This window comes from Triticum aestivum, chromosome 6A, assembly GCF_018294505.1.
Source record: "Triticum aestivum cultivar Chinese Spring chromosome 6A, IWGSC CS RefSeq v2.1, whole genome shotgun sequence".
NCBI classification, from domain to species: Eukaryota; Viridiplantae; Streptophyta; class Magnoliopsida; order Poales; family Poaceae; genus Triticum; species Triticum aestivum.
Genome location: NC_057809.1, coordinates 339340553 through 339363465, shown reverse-complemented (window position 1 = coordinate 339363465; position 22913 = coordinate 339340553).

Sequence of the window (22913 nt, the reverse complement as noted above, 5' to 3'; positions counted from 1 at the left end):
AAGGGCCGTTTTCCGGCCAGTCATATATGCACCCTGCGATTGGGAGAGTGCAGAGCCACCTAGGGCTATCTAGTAGCCCCACTGTTAAACTCCTATGGCTAAGTGAAAGTGTTCAAGCATTATAGTCCGGTTGCCTCGCTCGTTGCGCTATCACCTCCTTATCAGGACCAAGCCATTGGGTTAAGTGTGAACACATGTTTTTTTGCGAACACCTCCGCATTATATGCGTGGGGGTTGAAGCCGACGGCTGCAATCTTTCAGGTTATACACATGTATACATAAAAGGCCGCACAGGAGGCATCATACTACTTTCAGGCAAAAGTATAAACACAACCTTCTAAAAACTTCATAAAAGCATTATGTTTACAATGAGAATACATATCACTCAAACATAATATTTTTCGAGCACTGGGCCTCTATCATACGAGCACCCTCGAGAACTTCCTCGAAATAGTCTTCGGCAGCCACACAGCCTATAGCCGAACCCTGCGCCACAACAGTGGTAGTGTCCATCTCCGCCCAGTATGCTTTAACACGGGCAAGGGCCATCCGCGAGCCTTCTATGCACGCCGACCTCTTCATCGTGTTAATGCGCAGCACCGCATCACGGAACTGCTCTACTAAGCTGAAATAGTTATTCGGCTTAGGCCCTTCCGGCCATAGCTGATCCACAACAGATCTCATGGCGATTCCGGACAACCTATTCAGTTCGGCCCATTCGGCTAGCTAGTCAGTCAATGAAAGCGGACGCTCTGGAACGTGGAATTGCGTCCAGAACAGCTTGTCCACTTCATGATCTGTCTGACCTTGGAAGTACTTGGCTGCATCGGCAGCGCTCGCCGCCAAATCCATATACCCATCTGCCGAGCTCCACAGCCAATCCAGAGGGGCATATCGTGGATCTCCGAACTTCCTCCGTAACATGAAGGGTTTTCCAGCCGCAATATCCCCGGCTTCCGACAGCTCCTCCTTCTTCGCTCTCATAGCAGAACGGGTGTCTTTGTCTACCGTCGTGGCATTCTCAAGGTCCGTTGCCTTCGCTTGGTTTTCTTTCTCAAGAACCCGGCAACGGTCGGCAGTGTCTTTCAATTCTACGGCCATCTTCTCCTAGCTCTCGCAATGTGCGGCCTTCTCGGCTTTCAACTCTTCGGCCGCCTTCAAAGCAGCCGCATTACTACTCCTCGCTTGTTCCTTGGCTCGGGCAAGTTCCGCCCGCAAGGCTTCCACAGTGGCAGCTCCATCTGCAGTCACAACATATTAAAGATACTGGCATTATGCTGCTCTTACTATGTGGCGTTCACCGGATAATAACACTTACCATGTGCCTCGTCAAGTCTCTTGTTAACAAGCTCGATGTCGGCGTCTGCCGCATCTAGTTGCCGTTTCAATTGGGCAAACTCCCTAGTCTGGCTAGCCACCGGAGCTTCCACCACCTGCACATAGAGGCAGTTTGGTTATTGCCTGGGAATATGGTCCTCTGTTCGCCACCTTTCTCGACGACAACCAGAGTCTCAGGGGCTACTATCTACACAAGGCACACCTAACATGTGTAGTACTATCACATATTATCTCACATACCTCAAAGCCCGTCAATAGACTCATAAAGGCTTCATGTAATACGCTTTCAGCGAACGAGATTCTCTCCATCACCGTACCCATCAACATACGGTGCTCTTCTGAGATGGCCGCTCGCCCCACCAACTCCCTCAGAACGTCCGACCGCACACCAGGCACTGGGGACTTCTGGGGTCTACGGGACTATCTTATGGCCTCACCAGATCCGGAGAGGCCCTCCGCGACGACACTTCGGGGTCGCCCGCTTCTGGAGCGGAGGATTTCGGGGGAGGCGTTTCGCTCTCCATCATCTCTGGAAGAAGATCCCCCGAAGACGAACTCATTTGAGAGGGGCTGAGGCCCGCACTGCAAGATATATGCGGTGGTTATTTTCTTAGAGGAAAAAGATAGCATACCCTTACTACTAAAATATTTTGGATCACTTACGACTCGTTGGAGGGCTGATCCCCCCGCGGACTCTGCGCGGCAAAAACACCCCCCAAGGCAGGACCCTTAGTGGGAGACCTCTTCTCCCGTTTGGAGGCTTCGGCTTCCGGATCCTCGGAAGCAGTCCTTTTCCTCCCCCGATCATCCTCCTTCGAGGAAACGCTCGTTCCCTCGGTTGGAATGGATAGCGATGGGGGCCCGCGTCCGCCCGTTTTATCTCCCTCGGTATCTTCCTTCAGGGGCTGCGGACAAGGTGCGACCTCGAGCATCTTCTCCAATACCAGATTTTCCAAACCCTCAGGGAGGGGAGCCAAGCACCGGATCATCTTCGCCTTTGTTAGCCAGTCCTGGTCAAAAAGGGGACTCTCAGAAATAACTTCAAACAAAAGACAGCATGTTCGGCAAGGGGATTTCTTACTTGTTCGGCGGCGCGGTTACTGCTCAGGCCCGGGTCCTCGGTAATATCCGGACATTCCACTTGGGGTCCGAAGAATGACTTGTACATCTCCTCGTGTGTCAGGCCGAGGAAACTTTGAATGGCATGTGGCCCCTCTGGGTTAAACTCCCACAAACGTAGGGGCCGGCGTTTGCAAGGCTGGACTTGGCGAACCAGCATAACTTGTATTACCGCAACCAAATTGAAATCTCCCCCGAAGAGATCTCGTATGCGGCTTTGCTGTATAGGCACGTCCCTGGCTGGACCCCAGCTCAGACCCCTGCTAATCCATGACATCAGTTGTGGTGGGGGCCCAAGCGGAAAGCGGGGGCAGCCGCCCACTTGGTACTTCTGGGAGCCGTGATGTAAAACCACTCCCGTTGCCATAATTTGGGCACCTCTGGAAAGGAACCTCTTGGCCATGGAGCTCCTGCCATCTTGCCTATTGATGCACCTCCGCACGTTGCTTGTTGCCCCTCGATCATCTTTGGCTTTACTTCGAAAGTCTTGAGCCACATGCCAAAGTGATGGGTAACGCGGAGAAAGGCCTCACACACGACAATAAATGTCATGATGTGGAGAAAGGAGTCCGGGGCTAGATCGTGGAAATCTAACCCGTAATAGAACATCAAGCCCCTGACGAAAGGATCGAGAGTGAGGCCTAGACCTCGGAGGAAGTGGGAGACGAACACAACATTCTCGTTGGGTTCGGGAGTAGGCACGACCTACCCTCTAGCAGGCAGCCGATGCGAAACCTCGGCGATCAGATATCTGGCCTCCCTCAACTTCTTAATGTCCTCTTCCATAACGGAAGAGGGCGTCCATCGGCCTTGAAGGCTGGATCCGGACATTGTTGAAGGTCCGGAGCACCTAACTTGAGCTTTGGGTGTTAGAACTCGAGGCGGGGGAAGGGTTTGGTTGAGCACGAGAGGAAAAAAGCGAAAACCTTGTCCCCTTATAAAGAGGGTGAATATCAAGCGTCCTCTCCGTAGCTGTTTTGGGACTTGCCTATAATCTAGGAGTCCTAGACACGGTTGGGTTACCCACGACCGCATTAATGAGAATCCCGTAATTAGGGGAACACGATCTCCGCTTCGGCAAGACGTGTCAAGAAACTGCCTCGCGTTATGTGTGGAGCGGATTAAGAGAAACGGTTCGAATAATCACCGGGCCATGACATGACGTCATGTTACCAAAACAAGCTAGCGGATTAGGTCTGTGGAGACATTATTCTCTCTACGGTGAAATGTGGAACTTATTTTGCAGGGTCGGACACTATCCTCGTATTCAAATTCTTCTGTGATGTATTCAGAGAAGGAACCCGCCTCGCAATGCCGAAGACAACTACGTGCCGGATTCATCGTCATTGAAGCCTGGTTCAGGGGCTACTGAGGGAGTCCTGGATTAGGGGGTCTCCGGACAGCCGGACTATCTCCATTGGCCGGACTGTTAGACTATGAAGATACAAGATTGAAGACTTCATCTCGTGTCTGGATGGGACTCTACTTGGCGTGGAAGGCAAGCTAGGCAATGCGTATATGGATATCTCCTCCTTTGTAACCGACCTTGTGTAACCCTAACCCTCTCCGGTGTCTATATAAACCGAAGGGTTTTAGTCCGTAGGATAACAATCACAACATACAATCATACCATAGGCTAGCTTTTAGGGTTTAGCCTCTCTAATCTCGTGGTAGATCTACTCTTGTAACACCCATATCATCAATATCAATCATGCAGGACGTAGGGTTTTACCTCCATCAAGAGGGCCCGAACCTGGGTAAAACTTTGTGTCCCTTGCCTCCTGTTACCATCCGGCCTAGACGCACAGTTCGGGACCCCCTACCCAAGATCCGCCGTTTTTGACACCGACGGTGCTCTTCTGGAGGATGATAAAATTCTGATTTTTTTACACATGATTGATATAAAAAATTCCCATCTTGTCCTAATTTTTCAGAATTTTTGGAGTTACATAAGTATGGTCAATGTTGAGATTACTAAAGATTGTGCTGGTTTTGATAGATTCTGTTTTCGTCGCACTGTGTGCTTATTTTGATGAATCTATGGATTGTATCGAGAGGGTCTAGGCCATCTTAAAGTTCGAATATAGTAGGTATAATGCAATATGAATGGGTTTGCAACTGTACTTAAAGTGATGATTTGCTTTATTATACTAATGGATCTCACGGAGGTTTTGTTAAGTTTTGACTGATTGAAGTTTTCAAGTTTTGGGTGAGATTGCAATGGATGAAGGAATAAGGAGTGGCAAGAGCCTAAGCTTGGGGATGCCCTAAGCACCCCAAGGTAATATGCAAGGACTCTCAAGCAATTAAGCTTGAGTATGCTCCGGAAGGCATCCCCTGTTTCTTCTAACGACCATCGGTAATTTTAATTGGAGATATATTTTTATTCGTCATATATCATGAGATTTGCTTGGAGCGTCATGTATTATATGAGTATTTGCTTTGTTTGCTTTTTAGTTTGTCACAATCATCCTTGATGAACATAGTTGTTTGAGAGAGCCACACACATATCATGATTTGCTAGAATACTCTATGTGCTTTACTTAAATCTTTTGATCTAGGAAGCTGTTCTAGTACTTCACTTATATCTTTTTGAGCACGACGGTTATTATATTTTAAAGAAATAAACTCTGTTGCTTCACTTATATTGTCTTGAGAGTTGATTTTTTTTGAAGAAATTTGCTCTCATGCTTCACTTATATTATTTTGAGAGTTGATAAATTTTGAAGAAACATTTGTGCTCTCGTGCTTCACTTAGATCTTTTTTAGTGTTGACAATAGCAATGTTAATTTGCATAAGATATGAATTCGTTCCCAAAGTGATGGATATCCAAGGGGGATAAACTTCTGCATAGATCATTAGATATGATAAACTTGATTCCTTGCAATAGTTTTGCGATATCGAGATAGTGATATGTGAGTCATGTTCGTGAGTAATTATGCTTTAGTCAGAATATTTGTGTTAAGGTTTGTGATTCCCTATGCATGCACGCAAAGTCAATAGTTATGCAATGAAATTCTATCCTACTTCTGGTACATTTTTCGGGGTTAATTATGTTCAATGCTCATTTATGAGTGTATTCATTTTTTGGTTGGTCGCTTCTCAATCTATTTTCTGGCCATCACTTGTACTAAGCGGGAATGCTTCTTGTGCATCCAACTCCTAAAACCCAAAGTCCTACCATACCTACCTATATGCGGTATTTCCATGTCGTTCCAAGTAAATTATCATGTGCCAACTCTAAATTTTCAAAATGAATTTTCGTTTTGTGTGCCCCTACTGCTCATGAAGTGGCATGTTGTGGCCAATATTTTCCATGCTAGGTATTTTATTCTAACGATGAGTGTTTATTCACTTGTCATTGCAGGGGAGTGTGGCAGGTAATCGGGATGCCTAGTCCCTAAATGAAAAAAAAACTATGATAATAAATTCCTTGGAAAGTGTTGGTATGGAAGGCACCCGTGGATACGGCTAGCCATGGATTGTGTAAGAATCTTTGAAAGGAAATAAACTTTACTTTCTATTTGGGAACAACATATAATTTTCCTAGCATCAAAGATAATGGGAATTCTCGGTCACTTTCATTGACAGGAAAAGTATGCCTCTCAAAATATTTGATCTACAAATTTAAGCCTTGAGCTCTCGCACCTCTGCAAATCTCTGCTACCCTCTGCGAAGGGCCTATCAATTTATTTCTATGCAATTTTTTATGTTGAGTCTCCATCTTCTCTTACAAAGCACCAACTAGGGAACACTATTGTCATACTTATGTATTGTATGTAGCTAATATTTGAGTGTGTTTCATGATTGGATTAATATTTGAGCATAATGGGCCAAGGACAACTTTCTTTAGTGTTGATATTTTGAAAGGCATGGTTGCTTGTTGATATGTTTGAGTATTGATGTCTTCATGTCAAATCATATACTATTGCTTTGAGTCATTCAATTCCAAATATCCATCCTACAAAAGAAAACAATATATGATGAACATGTTAGGTAGCATTCCACATCAAGAATTATGTTTTTCTCATTTACCTACTTGAGGATGAGCATGAATTAAGCTTGGAAATGCTTGATACATCTCCAACGTATCTATAATTTTTTATTGTTCCATGCTACTCCCTGCATTCCTAAATATAAGTCTTTGTAGAGATTCCTCTATGGACCACATACAAATGTATATAGATGCATTTTAGAGTGTAGATTCACTCGTTTTCTTCTGTATTTATTCCATAGTGAAATCTCTACAAAGACTTAGGAACGAAGGGAGTATTATATTATCAATATGTTTTATATACACTTACAAGTAATTATATATCATTTTTTGGGACTAACCTATTAACTTAGTGCCCAGTGTCAGTTGTTGTTTTTTGCTTGTTTTTGGTTGCACAAAAATATCAGTACCAAACGAAGTCCAAATGCCATGAAACTTTTTGGACATTTTTTTGTGGACAAAAGAGATACTAGAATCTTCGAGAGAAGACCAGACGTGGGAACATGGGCCAACCACCCACCAAGGCACGCTCTAATGGGTGGTGTAGCCCATGGGGCTCCATTTGAACTAGCTCTGCCTCTATAAATTCTCTAAAATCGTGAAACCAACAAAGGATTGCACGAAATACTTTTTTCGCCGCCGCAAGTTCCAAAACCACGAGATCCCATCTAGGGGGATTCAAGCACGAAGGGGGCTCTTCATCATCCTTGCCACTCTCCGATGATGCGTGAGTAGTTTACCATGGACCTATGGGTCCATAGTTCATAGCTAGATGGCATCTTTTATCTTTTTGATCTTCAATACAAAGTTCTGCTTGGCGTTCTTGGAGATCCCTTTGATGTAATGACTTCCTGCGGTGTGTTTGTTGGAATCTGATGAATTGTGAGTTTATGATCAGATAAATCCATGAATATTATTTGAGTTCTCTCTTAACTCTTTTATGCATGATTGCTATAGCCTCGTATTTCTTCTCCTATTTATTGGTTTGGTTTGGCCAACTAGATTTATTTATTTTACCATGGGAAGAGGTGCTTTGTGATGGGTTCAATCTTGTGGTGCTCAATCCTAGTGACAAAAAGGGACAATACACACATGTATCATCGCTTTTAAGGGTAACAAGATGGGATTTATTTCATACATGAGTTTATCTTGTCTACATCATGTCATCTTGCTTAAGGCATTACTCCGTTCTTCCATGAACTTAATACACTAGATGCATGCTGGATAGCGATCGATGTGAGGAGGAATAGTAGTAGATGTAGAATCGTTTCGGTTTCTTGTCTTGGACATGATGCTTATATACATGATCATTTCCTTGGACATCATCATAATTATTTGATTTTCTGTCAATTTCCCAACAGTAATTTGTCTACCTACTGTATGCTACTTTTATGGGAGAATCCTCTAGTGAAAACTGTGGCCCCGGGGTCTATTTTCTATCATATATTAAAACCAAAAATACCTTGCTGTAATTTTATTATATTTATTTGATTTTGTATTTTTATTTGATTTATCTATCAAGAACTATATCTTTTAATCTTGTTCGTAACCGTTGAGGGATTGACAACCCTCAACGTGTTGGGTTGCTAGTATTTGTTGTTTGTGTGCATGTGCTGCTTACATAGTGTTACTTGGTGCTCCTTATGGATTGATAACCTTGCTTTCATAACTGAGGGAAATACTTATCTCTATTGTACTGCATCGTCCTCGCCTCTTCGAGGAAATCCCAACGCAACTCACAAGTAGCACAGAGTGATCAGTAGCACTATAATATGATAGTTTGATAGCAGTAGTAATGATAGCAACAGTAACGGTAATAGTAACACTAGTAGTTTTGTGGCAATTGTAACAATAGCAGCAGTAGTAGTAACTTAGCAAAGAGCAATATGTGAAAAGCGCGTAGGCATTGGATCGGTGATAGATCATTATGTTGGTTGACATTCATCATGTAAGAGTGATAAGCTAGGGCGACACAAAACTAGCTCCATTTCAATAATGTAATGTAGGAATGTATTCCGTATATAGTCATACGGGCATGCGATAAGAACTTGCATGACATCCTTTATCCTACCCTCACATGACAGTGGGGTCCATAAGGAAACTAAGGGATATTAAGGCCTCCTGTTAATAGAGAACCAGAAGAAAGCATTAATACATAGTGAATACATGAACTCCTCAAACTACGGTAATCACCAAAAAGAATCCTAGTTATTGTCACCTTGGGGTATGCGGATCATAACACGTAATAGGTACATATAACTTGCAAGATAGGATCAAGAACACAAATATATTCATAAAAACATAAAGGGTTCAGATCTGAAATCATGTCACTCGGGCCCTAGTGACAAGCACTAAGCATAGCAAAGTCATAGCAACATCAATCTCGGAACATAATGGATTCTAGGGATCAAGCCCTAACAAAACTAACTCGATTACATGATAAACCTCATCCAACCCATCACTGTCATGGGAAACCACGACCATCTATGGGGCCATCAACCGCTTGTGCTTCGGCAGGGGGGATGAGCACATTGCACAAAGAGAGGAGAACGTACCGCAACATGGTAGAGATCACACGGCAAGTTTTACCCAGGTTTGGGCTACCACGAGGCAAAAAAGCCTACTCATGCTTTGTTGGATTGATGGTGGATTGTGGTGGAGACGCATCGCTCTAGCCCGGCAAGGTTGCCTCGGGGCGAGGGCAGCTACGCGCGTATGAATGTACAAAGGTCTGAATCCTTTCTATGGTTTCCATGGCCCTCTTTTTATAGATCAAGGGGCCACCATAGTGGAAAATCAGTCATTGTGTACTGATTAGATAGCAAACAGTGCTATCATACCTAACTCTGCAGACAGGGCAGAGAGCATTAAATGGGTCGCTTAGTCTCACATCACGGCATGCCCGACAAGCCTTGCTGGGTTATTTGGACACCTTCTCACCTGCCTGCATGACACTTCTATGGATGGGTGTCATTTGGAGGCTTGACACCGCATCGATCGATGACTTGCGTCGCTGTGAGGTGGAGCGGTGGAGCCTTGGCGGGGTAGTTTGCCTTCGGCATCCCCGACAAGCTTGCCAGAGCAGTCTTGAGACTTGTCTTTGGAGCAACCTCGATCTTGCCGGGCTCGCCTGCCCGGCAAGGGAGGCTTTCCCTTAGTGGTGTCTTGCTTACTTTGGCTTGACTTGGTCTTCTTGATCCGCCCTCTAATTCTTCAAAAAGCTGATCCATTTTGTGTGGTCTAGTCTTGGATGTCGAGGGTTGTCGGACAGGTGGTTTGCTGTCCATGCACAAATCAGGGGGAAACATACACCCTTGCTTATGTACCCTGACAAAAGCCCCTGGGCCCGAGCCATACGTATCGCTGGGCACATTGGGTTAGGCCCTAAACAGTGCGTGGGCATGTGGCAAAAGAGTGTTGTGCGTGCAGCGGTTCGTCTTGATGACCAGTCAATCCAACGTCCACTTCGCGCAATTACCGTGGTCGTGGGGTCGTGGGACTGCAGCAGTTAATGTAAAACAGTAACTTTTCTTAGACGTCGCGCCCTTCCCCATGCTTTTCCTTAGGAGGGAAAATCGCGAAGGGGTACTGCTCATTCCTTGCCTGCCCCGCTCCCCCACCATCTTCTTCCGCAAGCCAAACAATTGTCATTCTTCCTCGCCCGCATTCACTTTTGATCCCCGTCCGGCTCCCTTCCCCCCATCCCCGCTGTATCTTGAGAAGATGGGGAAGGAAGCTGACGCTCCAAAGGGGAAGCAGATGACCACCATGAAGGAGGCAGCCGCGGAGTGGAGCAAGAAGAGAGCGGCAGAGCTGGACAAGAATCGGAAGGAATACGTGGTCTTCTTTCCGTCGAATCTGGATGGCGACGTACTGAAAGCAAGGTATGGATATCTGTGGGGGAGTGAGGTCCCAAAGGGGCATGGTGCACCCAAGGTTCTGGCGGAGGGGAAGAAGGACCCAGCTGACCTATATCGATTTTTTTGCGCTTACTTCATCTGCGGCCTCTGCCCCCCTTTTTCGAATTTCTTCGAGGCGGTGATGATGATCTATGGATTCCATCTTCTGGACTTCACGCCAAATGCAATGGCATGCATGGAGATTCTTGCCCATTTGTGCTTGAACATCGCCAGGGTTGCCCCAAATGTTGACTTGTTTAGGCACTATTTTGTCCCGCAGGTGGAGAGCAAGGTCCACCATTCCGGAAATATAAGCTGGATGAATCGGGTGGCAAGGGAGAATTGGGGCTACCTCCCTCGCCAACAGCGCGGTAGATGGGAGGAGTGGGAGGGGATTGGTGTTGGATTCAGGACGAAAATGCCCCAGATTTCTGCCAAGCATGGACGGAGTGTACTGTGCGCGGCAATGAATGGAGGAAATTCAGCCTTACAGATGACAGGCTCCGCCTGGCAATAAACATGATCACCCGTCTGAAGGCTGCTAGGCTAACCATCGGGCATGTAGGGGCCGACTTCCTCCTCCGTCGAACTGCGCCATTGTAGAAGAGGGACATATTCGCCTGGCAATATGGAGATGTTGTAGATAGAATGAGGCTGTACCCTGGCCTGACCAATAATCTGTCAGTTTATGGTCATGCCTGGTTGCGCAATCAGTTGTTCGGAAGTTTTGAGTTGTTCAAGTTGTCGGCAAATGTCATCCCGCTGAACATCAACTCCACCCGAGACTAGCTTCTGAAATGTATGCCGCATTGCAATGCTCATGGAGTCTCAGGTGACTGGCTGTTACCTGCACTCAACGAAGAGCTTGCGTGGTCTTCCAGCCTTGTGGAAAGAGCTACCTGGGTGCAGACCAATATGTACAAGTGCACCTCCAAGGTGGAGGAAGCATTTATCAAGACGCGGATCAAGGAGGCCAAGGCCTTCCGAGCTGCCGCAAGGGCGAAGGCCGGGAAGGCAGCGGAGGAGAAGGAAAAGGTTGAGGATGAAGGCTCTTCCCACAGCAGGGGTGAAGTGCCAGCCGTAGAGGAGGCTGCCGGGGACGATCCTATCAGGGATGAGCCTGCCGAGATTGAAGCTTTGTATGCCGCAGCAGTAGAGGCACAGGAGGAAGAGAGGGCGGGTGATGCGGAGCAGCCTGAGGAGGAGTGGCTCACAAAAGGACCTCAAGCCCCCACGCTAGTCTTGGACTACTGACCCGCAGGCGAGCGGCTAGTCACGGGGCAGTGGTTCCTGACCCGGCGCCTGCCGCCAACAAGGTAAAGAAAACTACCTCCAAGGGCAGCAATCCAGATACTGTGCGCTGGCAGTCTTCTCGCCTTTCCAAGGCCAGGACCCCTCCCACCAAGTAGTCGGCAACTATGGGAGTTGACTACAGCTCCGAGTCTGACTCGAGCTCCTCGCAAAGCTCGTCCTTGTCGGAGTCTTCCGCACCCTAGAAGGGCTCGAAGTTGCTGGAAAGCTCCGTCCCTCCACTCCAGAAGAGAAGCAGGGCGTCCATGCCACCCGTGGAGTTCGAGCTGAACTCCATGCTCATTGACAAAGAGTAAGGAAGATCACACTTCTTTCATTGCAGTAGTTTTAGTATGCCTGTTTGCTCTTGCTGACTGATCTTGCTTTGCCGTCGTTGACAGGGAAGAGGAGGAGGAGATAGAGACTCTCATCCACTGGTCCAAACGGCTCAGGTGTGCGGAGCCACCGAAGACTATGGAGGGCCCGGGCTTGGCGTGGAGCAGTGCGAACGGCCGAACACCAAGCCCCCAACTCAGCCCCCGACATGAAAGTAAAGGATTGGCCCATCCCATGGGGAGCAATGCAGGAGAGCTTCCAACCTCCTCAACCGGAGGAGGAGGAGAGTCGACCCAGGGCAAGCCCCTTCAAGAGGGGCTCACTTCATCCATCGTCCAAGTTGAAGGTTCCCCGACAAGGATAACCATAGAAGGGCCTGTCTAGGATGATGCTGTGGTTTCTTTGGAGGGGGACAGAAATTATGGCCCGACAACTGTTTTTGCCGGGGAGACTGAGACTTCCGCACGACAGACCTCTCCTGATAACTCATTCGTTCTTCTCCCCTTTTATTCTATCTCTTTTTTATCTTGCTCCATCCTTCTGGCTTTCTAATACCACTGCTTCTTTTTTTGTTGCTTGTCGTCTTCGTTAGCAGCCCCTCGGGCTGAAGAGCCTGAACTGCTGGAAGAAGTGGCAAGCATATGGAGAGATGTCGCGGATGAAGCTGCCAAGATTGCTGCCATGGAGAGGCAGGGACATGCTGTCAGGTGTGTTTAGGAGCCCCCGATGGAGACAGAGCAGATCCTCGACAGCGTGCCAGGGGCGAGGGCGACCCTCGAGGAGAAAATCCCCCTCCAAACCATGGACCCCCTTCCCTCATTTGGAGCCCCAGCTCGTCAGCCTGTGCTCAGAGCCCTCGGCTCGTCAGTGGTGATGAGCGCGGAACTTGATGAAGAGTTTCAGTGCATTCTGGTGTCGCTGTATCAATGGGTCGACGAGGCGGATGACTTTGTCGCTGTCATGATGGACTTGTCTTACCTGGAGTCCATGGTGGTAGCCATTAAGGAGATGCTGGACCGGCACAACCAAAAATGGCAGGTGCTCAAGGAGTAGTGCAAGTCTGTCAACAAGGTAGACCAGCAACTGAAGGACAAAGGTAATGAGCCACGCGATTGGCACGGCAAGTAGTTCCTGGTCCTAACGAGGCACCAAGAGACATTCTCGATGGCGAGGAAGGATGTCATTGCCTGGGAGGCTCACATGGCGGAGCGCAAGGCGCTTCTAGACGCCAAGGAGCAGGACATCTCTTCTCAGTAGGAGACGCTCGAGGCCACCCTCCGCGCCAAGGACGACGATCGAGAAACTCTCGTGCTGCAACGCACGAAGGAACTAGAGGACTGGCACAAGGCCACCCTAGATGCCCTCACTGTTGATTCTTCAAATCGACTGAAGAAGCTCGCTGATGAAATTACTATTGCATCCACTGCCAAGACCGACCTTGACCAAAAGGTGGCCAAGCTGACAGAAGAGCTTGACATGAGCTCCAAGGAGTTCGTGACCCTCAAGGAGGAGGCGCAGAAAGCAGAGATCCTTCTCAAGGATATACAATCACAACTCTCCTCCAAGAGCCAAGGCCGCGAGACTGCCAACGGCACTATTGAAGATCTGATGGCCATGATTGGCACCTTGGAGAGCTCCTGAGCAGCAGCTGACAAAAGACTTGGACACCGCAAGGAGTCTACGAAAGGATGAAAAGGAGAAGCTGGCAAACTATTCTGGGTAGGTTGACCTCTGGATCAAGATTTGACTATGTGGACTTTGACAGGAGCAATTAGTATCCCCCAAGGGTTGGCTCATCACTATGTGATGGTTCGGGTGTTCATTGAGGCGAGTTAAAAATGACCTTGCATTAGGCCCCAAGTACCATGGTGCATGATTGTAGTGACATAGGACTTGCATACTTGATATAATCTTGATTTGAATAATGTAGCCCCCAAGTGCCAGGTCGTAAGCCCACAGCGGCTCGGGACTATTCTTACCATTGTAAAATAAAACCATATCCATTGTTTGGATGATGTTGCTGAAAGCCTTGCATATCAATATTGAACCAGGCTCTCTGCTGTGAGCTAGTATTTTTTGGATGAAGGAATAATAGCCATTCCTCCGAAGGGGCTTTGAAAACCTCAATCATCCAATATTAGTTATGATAACCATAATGAAATTCCAGCCATGTTTGGCTATTAAATCTTGGAATAATGTAACCCGGTATGAAAACCAGATCCTGCAATATAAACCAATATATCCATGCATATATGATGCATTGTATGATGATGCAATGTATGATGTAATGTATGATGATGTATGTGTATGATGGTAGAGTATAAAAATGTCGGCTTTCAAAGCCCGAGTCTTACTTCAATGAAACTAGCATGATAGCCACTGGTTTATCCTCGCTTTCTGTAAGCCGGCTCTCACATGACCCAATTGATGTTTTAACCTTAATGAGTTCAGGGCCTTATTTAAAAGATTGACAGTTAAGAGTACACGGGGTTGGAGTAGCATCTTGCGAACAGGCAGGTTTAACCAAGTTTCATGGAAGCTAGCTTAATAGCCTTGGTTTATACTCGATATCCGTAAGTCGGCCCTCACATGACAAACCATAGTTTTAACCTTAATGAGTTCGGGGTCTTATCTAAAATATTGATTGTCAAGAGTACGTCGGGTCATTCAGGATTACCTGGTGGAGTAGCATCTTGCATACAGGTAGGATAACCCAGAATTCGGCGTTTTATGCCTGGTCAAGAGGGTATGAAAGCTAAACCCATTGGGTTGGAAGCCCCTGAGTGACCTTATGAACAAATAATAGACTCAGATGCTTTGAACTGAAACAATAGAGGCCCTGAATTATCAGGGTGTTCCGACTTTATTATTTTGATCATAATATGATAAGCCAATAAGGCATGATACCCATGTTTGAACCGTGCATCTTGGCAACTAGTCCTCTTTGGCAACCTTTAATTTTTTTCTGGGAACTCGAACTTGCGAGAGATGGATTCCTCTTGAATCGGATGTTGAGCCGGATATTGAGAGCCCAAAACTTTATGAGAGACATATTTCTCTTAAGCGGGATTTTGAGCCGGAACCTTTTCTAATAACCCGAAATATTTCTTTTGAACCGGAAACTTTTTCTGATTACCCGATACTTTTTGAGCTGGAAATTTTCTAACAATCTTTAAATTTTCACCAATGTGGCAGCAGTCTCCAGGGTTTTTCAATTTTGTTGAGACCGGCAAACTTGTTAAGTCATGTGTGTGTAGCCCCCGAGTCTTAAGATAACTCGAGGAGTTGGCTTGAGATTCTCCATACTTTGATTGTGATATAAACTGGCATATAGTTGAACTGTGGAACGCTGGAATGTGTTGAAGGTTGAAACGAGTTGGTGATCCTTGCATTACTTGTTATATACTGCCGGTATGAGTCATTCAACAACTCTGTGACATAACAGTCCCTTTTGCAGTACACAACTTGTCGTGCATTAAAGAATTTGCAAGCCAGAATAATTGCTCTTTTAAAGAAATCAATATGTAATAAAAAATATACTAGATGGATTTCACCTGATATGTTAGGCCGGAAATTATCCGCCACAGAGTTGATGATAACTACGGTGAAGTTGAAATCAATCACGGGCGAGTCGGCCGCGGGAGCAGACAGATGAATCAGCCACGGTGTTCTAAGTAGGTGTGGATGGGCCAGCTAATTCCAAGCGCAGTTAAACCGTGCGAATTGGTGAGTCAATCCCAGGTGCGGTAAACCGCGCGGACGGGCGAGTCAATAGCATTGTTTTGATGTAGCAGGGGCGGCAACTCATGTACGTATCCATCGAGCAACACAACATGAACAAGTGCTAGTGAAAAAGTGATGTTGGCGTGCGCCCCTTATGCGAACCTTTGTAATGAATAATGGTCTTGCTAAAAAATATCACAGACCAGAGTAATTTTTCTCAAACGATTTAATATGTGCAGATAAAATAAATAAGAAGCATATTACCTAGTGATTTGTTGGTAGAAAATCGGGCTGTAAGAGTGGAAGGTTGTGCATGTCCATTGGGCAGCTTGCATGAGATGGTGTGACCCTGATTTGTCCGATCAACACATGATCCGGATATGTTGTCCGTAGATGATTTTTAAAATAGTGCAAGCCACCCAGTAGTTTCAGGTAAGAAAATTCTATCTCGACTATCTATTGCCCGACTCATCATCATGTCCTTGATATCAAATTGTGCAGATCTGACCCCTTTTCACGCAAACATGTACTAAAGTATTTGCTTCACTTCTCTTGGTCTTTCCTCATAGATATGACCAACTACTGAAACTGCATCATGAGGTTGGACAAAAACGGACATCTGACTTCTTAAGCATTCATCAACTAGCTCCTTTGATGTATCCACATCTTTATTTAGAAACTGCATGATACTTCCTCCTGACTTGAGTAACAATGTGTTGTACCGTGGTGACCCCTTGTGTGACAAGAACTTTGGTGCTTCCTCTATTGGCCCTCCAGGGGGCTCATAAAATTGCCCCTGGGGGCGACCCGGCGCTAAAATTGGCTTGGGGCCGATCGGGTTTCCAGCCGCAGGCCCAGGGTCGCCCCAGAAGGCGTTTTTATTTTTTTAAATAAATTCGGATATAATTCGGCAAACAGGCATAAACTTCGGCGACTTAAACAGTTTTTTACATAGCAAACATAAAATGAATTAAAAAAAGGCCGCGACTACATGAAGAACTCGCTGAACTCGGCAAAGTCGTCGCCATCGCCACCGTCGTCATCGTCATCCTTCTCCTCCTTCACATGGCCGCCCCTACTGGACCCCTGCCCAGAGTTGCCCTGGCAGACCGGTAGTGGTGGCGCATCGTTGTCGTAGTCATGGAGAACGATGACGCCTCCCTCGTTGCAGCCACGGCGGCGAGCGGCGATCTCCTCTAGGGCACGGCGCTGGTGCTCCAGCTCTAGCCGCGTGCAGTCCTCTCGTGCCCACTTCATGGCTGCGGCGTCGTCGAACCCCGCCACCGTCTTGACTGCGGCGAGACTTGGCTCCGTCTTGACGGTGGCGAGTCCTGGTTCCCTCGTCGACTTGACGAGACACGGAGGGGTTGAGGAGGAGGCGTGCCCGCCCTCGTTGATGATGATGCCGGCGCTGCAGGTGCGACGGCCTACCGGCGTCTTTCCGGACTCGAGCTTGACGGCGAGCCAGAGGAGTGGGAGGAGGAAGAGGAGCCAGTCCTCCTCGACATCCATTGGCCGCTGCTCCGGCAGGGGGGCTGGGTGGCAAGTTACTAAACAATGGCTCATTGCCGCCCTCGAGTTGCTCGAGGACGGCGTGGAGCGTGCGGCAGGGGGTGCCCCACCACAGGTGGCGACCGCCGCTGTTCTTGGTCCCCCACACCACCGGCGTGTTTTTGGTGGAGGCCAGCCGCTCCGCCTATCGGCGCTCAAAGTAGGCTGCCCACACCTGGTGGTTGCCAGGGGCATACTTTAGGAGGGCCCGCTGCTCCTCCATTAGTGATGCCGTGCACACTTGACCTTGGCATTGAAGTAGTCGGGGCGCTTGACGTCAGGTAGCAGGGGCACCGGGACTCCCCCAGCGCTGAGCCTCCAACGCCCCGGTGCGCGCATGTCGGGAGGCACCGAGATGTTTGCTTCATGCAGGAGGTGGGCTTCCCACTCATGCAGTGAGTGGCGGCCGAAGCCATTGGCCGGCGCCCAGTCGCCGGGGAATCTCTCGCCCATTGTCTGTGGCAGTGGAATGAGTTCGTCGGCGGTAGCTGTGCACGGGGAGAGAGGAGGGCTGCGGTGGAATCAATGGAAGGCTGACCGGTGGCAGCCTTGGCATTTATTCCCCGCGCGAAACAAGGCGTTGTGAGTACAACGAGGCGCGGGTCACTGACTCGGCGGGCCCGCCGTTTGTTCACGCCAAAACCATTGGCCCCGGCGCCACCAGCGCGCAGGGTTCGGCCTCGGTCCGCCGGCGCCAGTTTCGGGCCAAAGCGGCAAAAAATGGGCTCTTGGGCGCAAATGGGCCGGTTTTTCGGCACCGGCGCCGAAAAGGGGATTTGGGGGCACAGCTGCAGATGCTCTCACGACTCGACAGTAACTTGTTGTACTGAGGTTATTGCCGGTGCAAATACCAGCACGGTACCGACATCGTTGGCGTAGTGATACAGGAACTGAAGATATTGGCAGTGGCTTGGCACCATGACAAATAAGGCCACGGGGGTGGCTCAAGGCATGGCCATTGAAGCATGGTGAAGCGGAATGTAACAGACACAAAATTGGGTTATCAATTTTTGTGCTGTTATTCTCTCCTGGCACTCATTTTCAAAATCTTTCTCCAAATTTGTCGGATGACTCTGAGATTTCTTGTCATTTCAACCTTTCAAAACCTTGCTCCTGTCTTTTTCTGTGGGCAAGACCTAATCCCAACTCCCTCAAACTCTAATTCCAAATTTTTGGAATTTGGATATGCCCTTTTGTGCTTACAAAGGAGCCATCATTTTCCTTGATCCGTTGGTCGTTCCAATTGTTCCCAGAGACCATTCTACCTTTCTGAACCTTGGATATGCAAAAATATTGCTAGGTCCCATGAAATATTTTTGAATTGTGATTTATTCCTTTTCTTGCTTTTCTGATGAATAAAATCAAAAGGCATAGCTAGACATCTCCTAAATTCATGAGAATTGGTGGAGTTGATACTTATGCCTAATCAAAGCTCTGGCAAATATATTGGCCATAATTAAATAAGGAAAATTGACTTTTTCTATTTAATGCAAATATTGCATTTCTGCCATTTTCCAAAGGAACTACTATTTTTATAGCAGGGAAAATTCTCACATAAATTGTGGAGCTTGTCCTTGCTATAAAATCACTAGTTCCACCCTCATCTCATGATCCTCAGTTCAAAACTTTGGCACATGATCCAATGCAAGTTTCTGCCTTCTCTGAAATTTTGCAAAAGAAGTGCTTTATTCCTAATTCCAATGGAGCTGCAATTTGGCAGGGTGATTAACCTTGATAAATAACCCATGTATGCCAAATATGAGCTCAATACATTCATCCTAGCTCCCTGTGCTATTTTTCAAAGTTTCTGACCAGAATGCAACTTTGTGAAGGAAGTACCTTCGTAGAGTTTCCAAATGGGATGAAACTTTTCTGTCCTCTCAAGTATCTCAAATCATCGTCCTCCACCCAAATTCAGTTCATTTCATTGAACTGTGTGAGCACAGGAGTGGTTTCTGTCCAACTTCTCAGTTTGTGAAGCAAGTGCATTTTATCTTGCCCCATTATGGCTGAAAATATTCCCAAGCCTTCTCATATCCATATAACCTATCTCCACAAGATTTTGGCTCATTTCATCTAGCCAATTGCCCTGAGGATTTTTCTGAATTTTTTGTATAGAAATGATAGCTGTGAAGGAAGTACCATTTTGGCAAGTCCATTTGGTATGAAACTTTTACAACATCACTATATACCCAAATCATCAGGCTTTGCCAAGTCTTAGTCAAAACCCTCACTCCTAGTGAGTGCTCCTTCTTGATTCAATTTCTGGGTCAGATTTGGCAGTTGTACGGCAACTATGCTAAATATTTGACCAAATGACCTCAAAATTTCCAGGACCGTAGTCCTTTCTACCCTAAGCCTCCCCAACATATAATTTACCTTTTACCCTCTATGGTTTAATCTACAGAGTGTGGCCAAGTTTGCAACAGCAAACTTGTGGAGCTCGGGTTACTCAGCTCAGTTTGTCTCTGCCCATCTACTTACCGTAGTAACACTCTATCTACGAAGTACTAAGCGGTAGACATGAGCCGGTCTCAGTAAAAAACCCAGAGCGCGCACTGTCCGTGGTGACCACGAGTATAGCCAGCTAAAACGGTGGTCTAGCCACTATTCTCGTCAGCAGCGCTGCTCCGACCGTCTCTGGCCTCGCCATTAATGCCCAACAGCTCCCCCTCGACGTCGGCTTCCCTCTGGACCTCTACCCCCTTCGTTTTCTTCTCCGGAGAGCCATGCCAATGACCGGAACAGTGCGCTCCTATGCTCCGTCGCCTTCCTCCCTGGTGTCCTCTTCCTCCGTTCATCTCTGAGCGCTGCTCCTCTCCGTGACTCTCTGGCGCTCGTCCGCTTCCCTCCTCGCCGCCTTCCCATGCCTCCCCATGACTGTTGAGGACGGCAGAGCCACGGCCGGACGCGCTCGGCGGTGCCCGACTCGGGTGCCCCTGCCTCGGCTATAAATAGCCCGTCCATGCCTCGTCCGAGCTCATCAGCAGCTCCCCCGCCCTCTTCTACACCTCCCCAAGCGCTCATTCTTCTCGTAGCCCCACTCTGCCCCTCCCCATAGCCATGGCCGCCGCCCCGGCCTTCTATGATTCCGGCGACCAAAGCCTCCCCTCGCCATTCCTCCAGCACCACCGCATCCCCCATGCTCCGGCGGGTCTCCCCGTGGCCTCGGCCTCTCCTCTCCTCCACTGTAGCCCCAATTCACCCGCGACCGAAACCCCCTCTCTGCCGCAGGCCTTGCTGCTCTCTGTCCGGCGCTCGTCGATGGCAGTGGCTACCACCTCTGGATGCAGCTCCCTCCCCTGGTCATCTGGGTAGGTTGCACGGCCCCCGCCGTGGCCGGACTCGCCGGCAGTCGCCGTCGGGGTGTCCTCCTCCCTCGGCCAGGTGCGGGCCCGAGCATGAGGTTGAAGACGCCAGGGCCTGGCGGGCCCCTCCTTGCGCGGCCCCACCTGTCGGTGACCGAAGGGCCTAGCCTAGCGCCACGTCGGATAAGTGGCGGTGTCCTTCAGCGAAGCCGTTTCCCCGCACCGAAAGCGGACTTCGCCGTGCTTCAGAGAGAAAGGCGTTTTTGTTTTCTGAAAACGTACTTTCTGTCGCCTGCGGTCAGTAAGGTGCTTTCCCTTTTCTGGAAACGTATTTTCCTTAGTGCGCTTTCTGTTTTAACCGACAAGGGCCTGTCTATGAATATTGATTTTACAGATTAGTCCCGGTCATTCAAACGACAATATCTTTGCAACCACAACTCCGATTGAGGTGATTCCAACGCTCACGTTCTCAGTTCATCGAGCTCTTTCCGTTGGTATCATTTTCATAATGTTCTCACATAATGACAATGACCATTTTGCCCATGCCCCTAAACAGCCCCCTCCGAGAGAGAACTGTTTCCGGCAAATCTTTCCGCGATCGTTTTGCACTTCTTCCCGGAGTATTTGTCGACCCCCAGGCAAGCCAAACTATTATGATGAGCCCCGAACTTGCATGTTGACTTTGCTTGCACCTTGTGTGTGTGTAGTTGCAGTTGTTTCTTATCGTTTTCGGTTGCAGTCATTTCATTATGCTTATCATGCATGCTTGTGTTTTAATGATATCTTTGCCATGCTAGTTGGAATGTTGTTATTGCCATTTCACTTCTCTATTATATTTTCAAGTCATCATTATAACATGTTATGAGGATTGTCATGCACCGTTGATATGTTATTACTTGGTATTGTCTTGTTCTTTATGCAATAGTTGTGCACTTGAGAAGTTCAATATTTTGTTCATGCATTTGCAAGCTCCATGCTCATTGTTGCATTCGTGTTCATGATGATGGAGAAGGAATTAAAATGACTTAATAATAGCAAACCTCCTCCGTCATCGATGGGATCGAGTCATAGTGCCACCAAATCGAACTTTTTCAATGCAGCCACATTTGCCTCTATGGGAAGGCCTTAATGCGGTCTATTGTCATGCCTCTCGTCGGTGCCTACAACTAGGGAAGGTTATGGGCGTGCTTACCCTAATCAGGTAGGCGGACATAACCTTGTGTGCCCGTTGTTGAGATTTTTGGTACCGGTCCCGTGAGGGACATTTTGGCCACAACGGTGGTTGATGTCTCTTTCGTAGACACGGGCCACCCAGGACTAGCCCAGTTGGGAAGTGTGTCGGAGTGGCCGGGAGAGTGTCATGGCAGTAGGTCGGTTTCGTTGGAATGTTGTTGGTCCACCTGAATGGGAATGCGAGGCCATGGGTTCCGTGGTGTGGGTACAGTCTGCTACCTCTACAGAGTGTATATAAAGTCTATCGATAGCAACACAGTCTGTAGTAGGTCCCACTATCATGTCTTGGTCGAAATGGAGAGTAAACCTGAAACAATTAAGTTGGTAAATAAACATGCGATAACAAGAATATGGTGACTTGGACTATGAGATAGTCGTGAGAAGCCACGACGATGTTTTGGTATGATCACTAGATGAGGTCTCGGTGAGTGTTGGAGACCAAGTGTTGGTCATGGTAGTGATCGCCGGAAGGATCATGTTTGAGACCAAGTGTTGGTCGTGGTTGTGATCGCCGGAAAGATCATTGTTGGACTGGTTGTGATCGCCGTAAGGATCACGAGTTACTCTGGTCAAGACCACGATGGTGGTTTGGTTGTGATCGCCGGAAAGATCACCGTTTGGTTGCAAGGCAACCCATTGTTAAGAGAGTCCGAGGGACTCAGTGCACAAATTTTGGTTGCCTTGCATTAGTAATATGTTGCATTTAAAGAATCATGTCAGAACAAACGATGATTGCATAAGGTTAAACCTGCTATGTCTGCATTGAATGTGATCGGCAATTTATTTTTAGCATAATTTCATGATGCCATGCCATGCTTGAATTAATTACACCATGATTTGATGATAGGTTATGTTTTGCTTTTATCTTGTTAGAAGCATGTTTTGATATGCCGTGTCAATGCCATGTTAGCAGATGCTATGATGTTGTTCATGCTTAGTTGATATTTTTATCATGCTTGAATTAATTACACCATGATTTGATGATAGGTTATGTTTTGCTTTTATCTTGTTAGAAGCATGTTTTGATATGCCATGTCAATGCCATGTTAGCAGATGCTATGATGTTGTTCATGCTTAGTTGATATTTTTATCATGCCACGTTTAGTAATTGATATGAGATA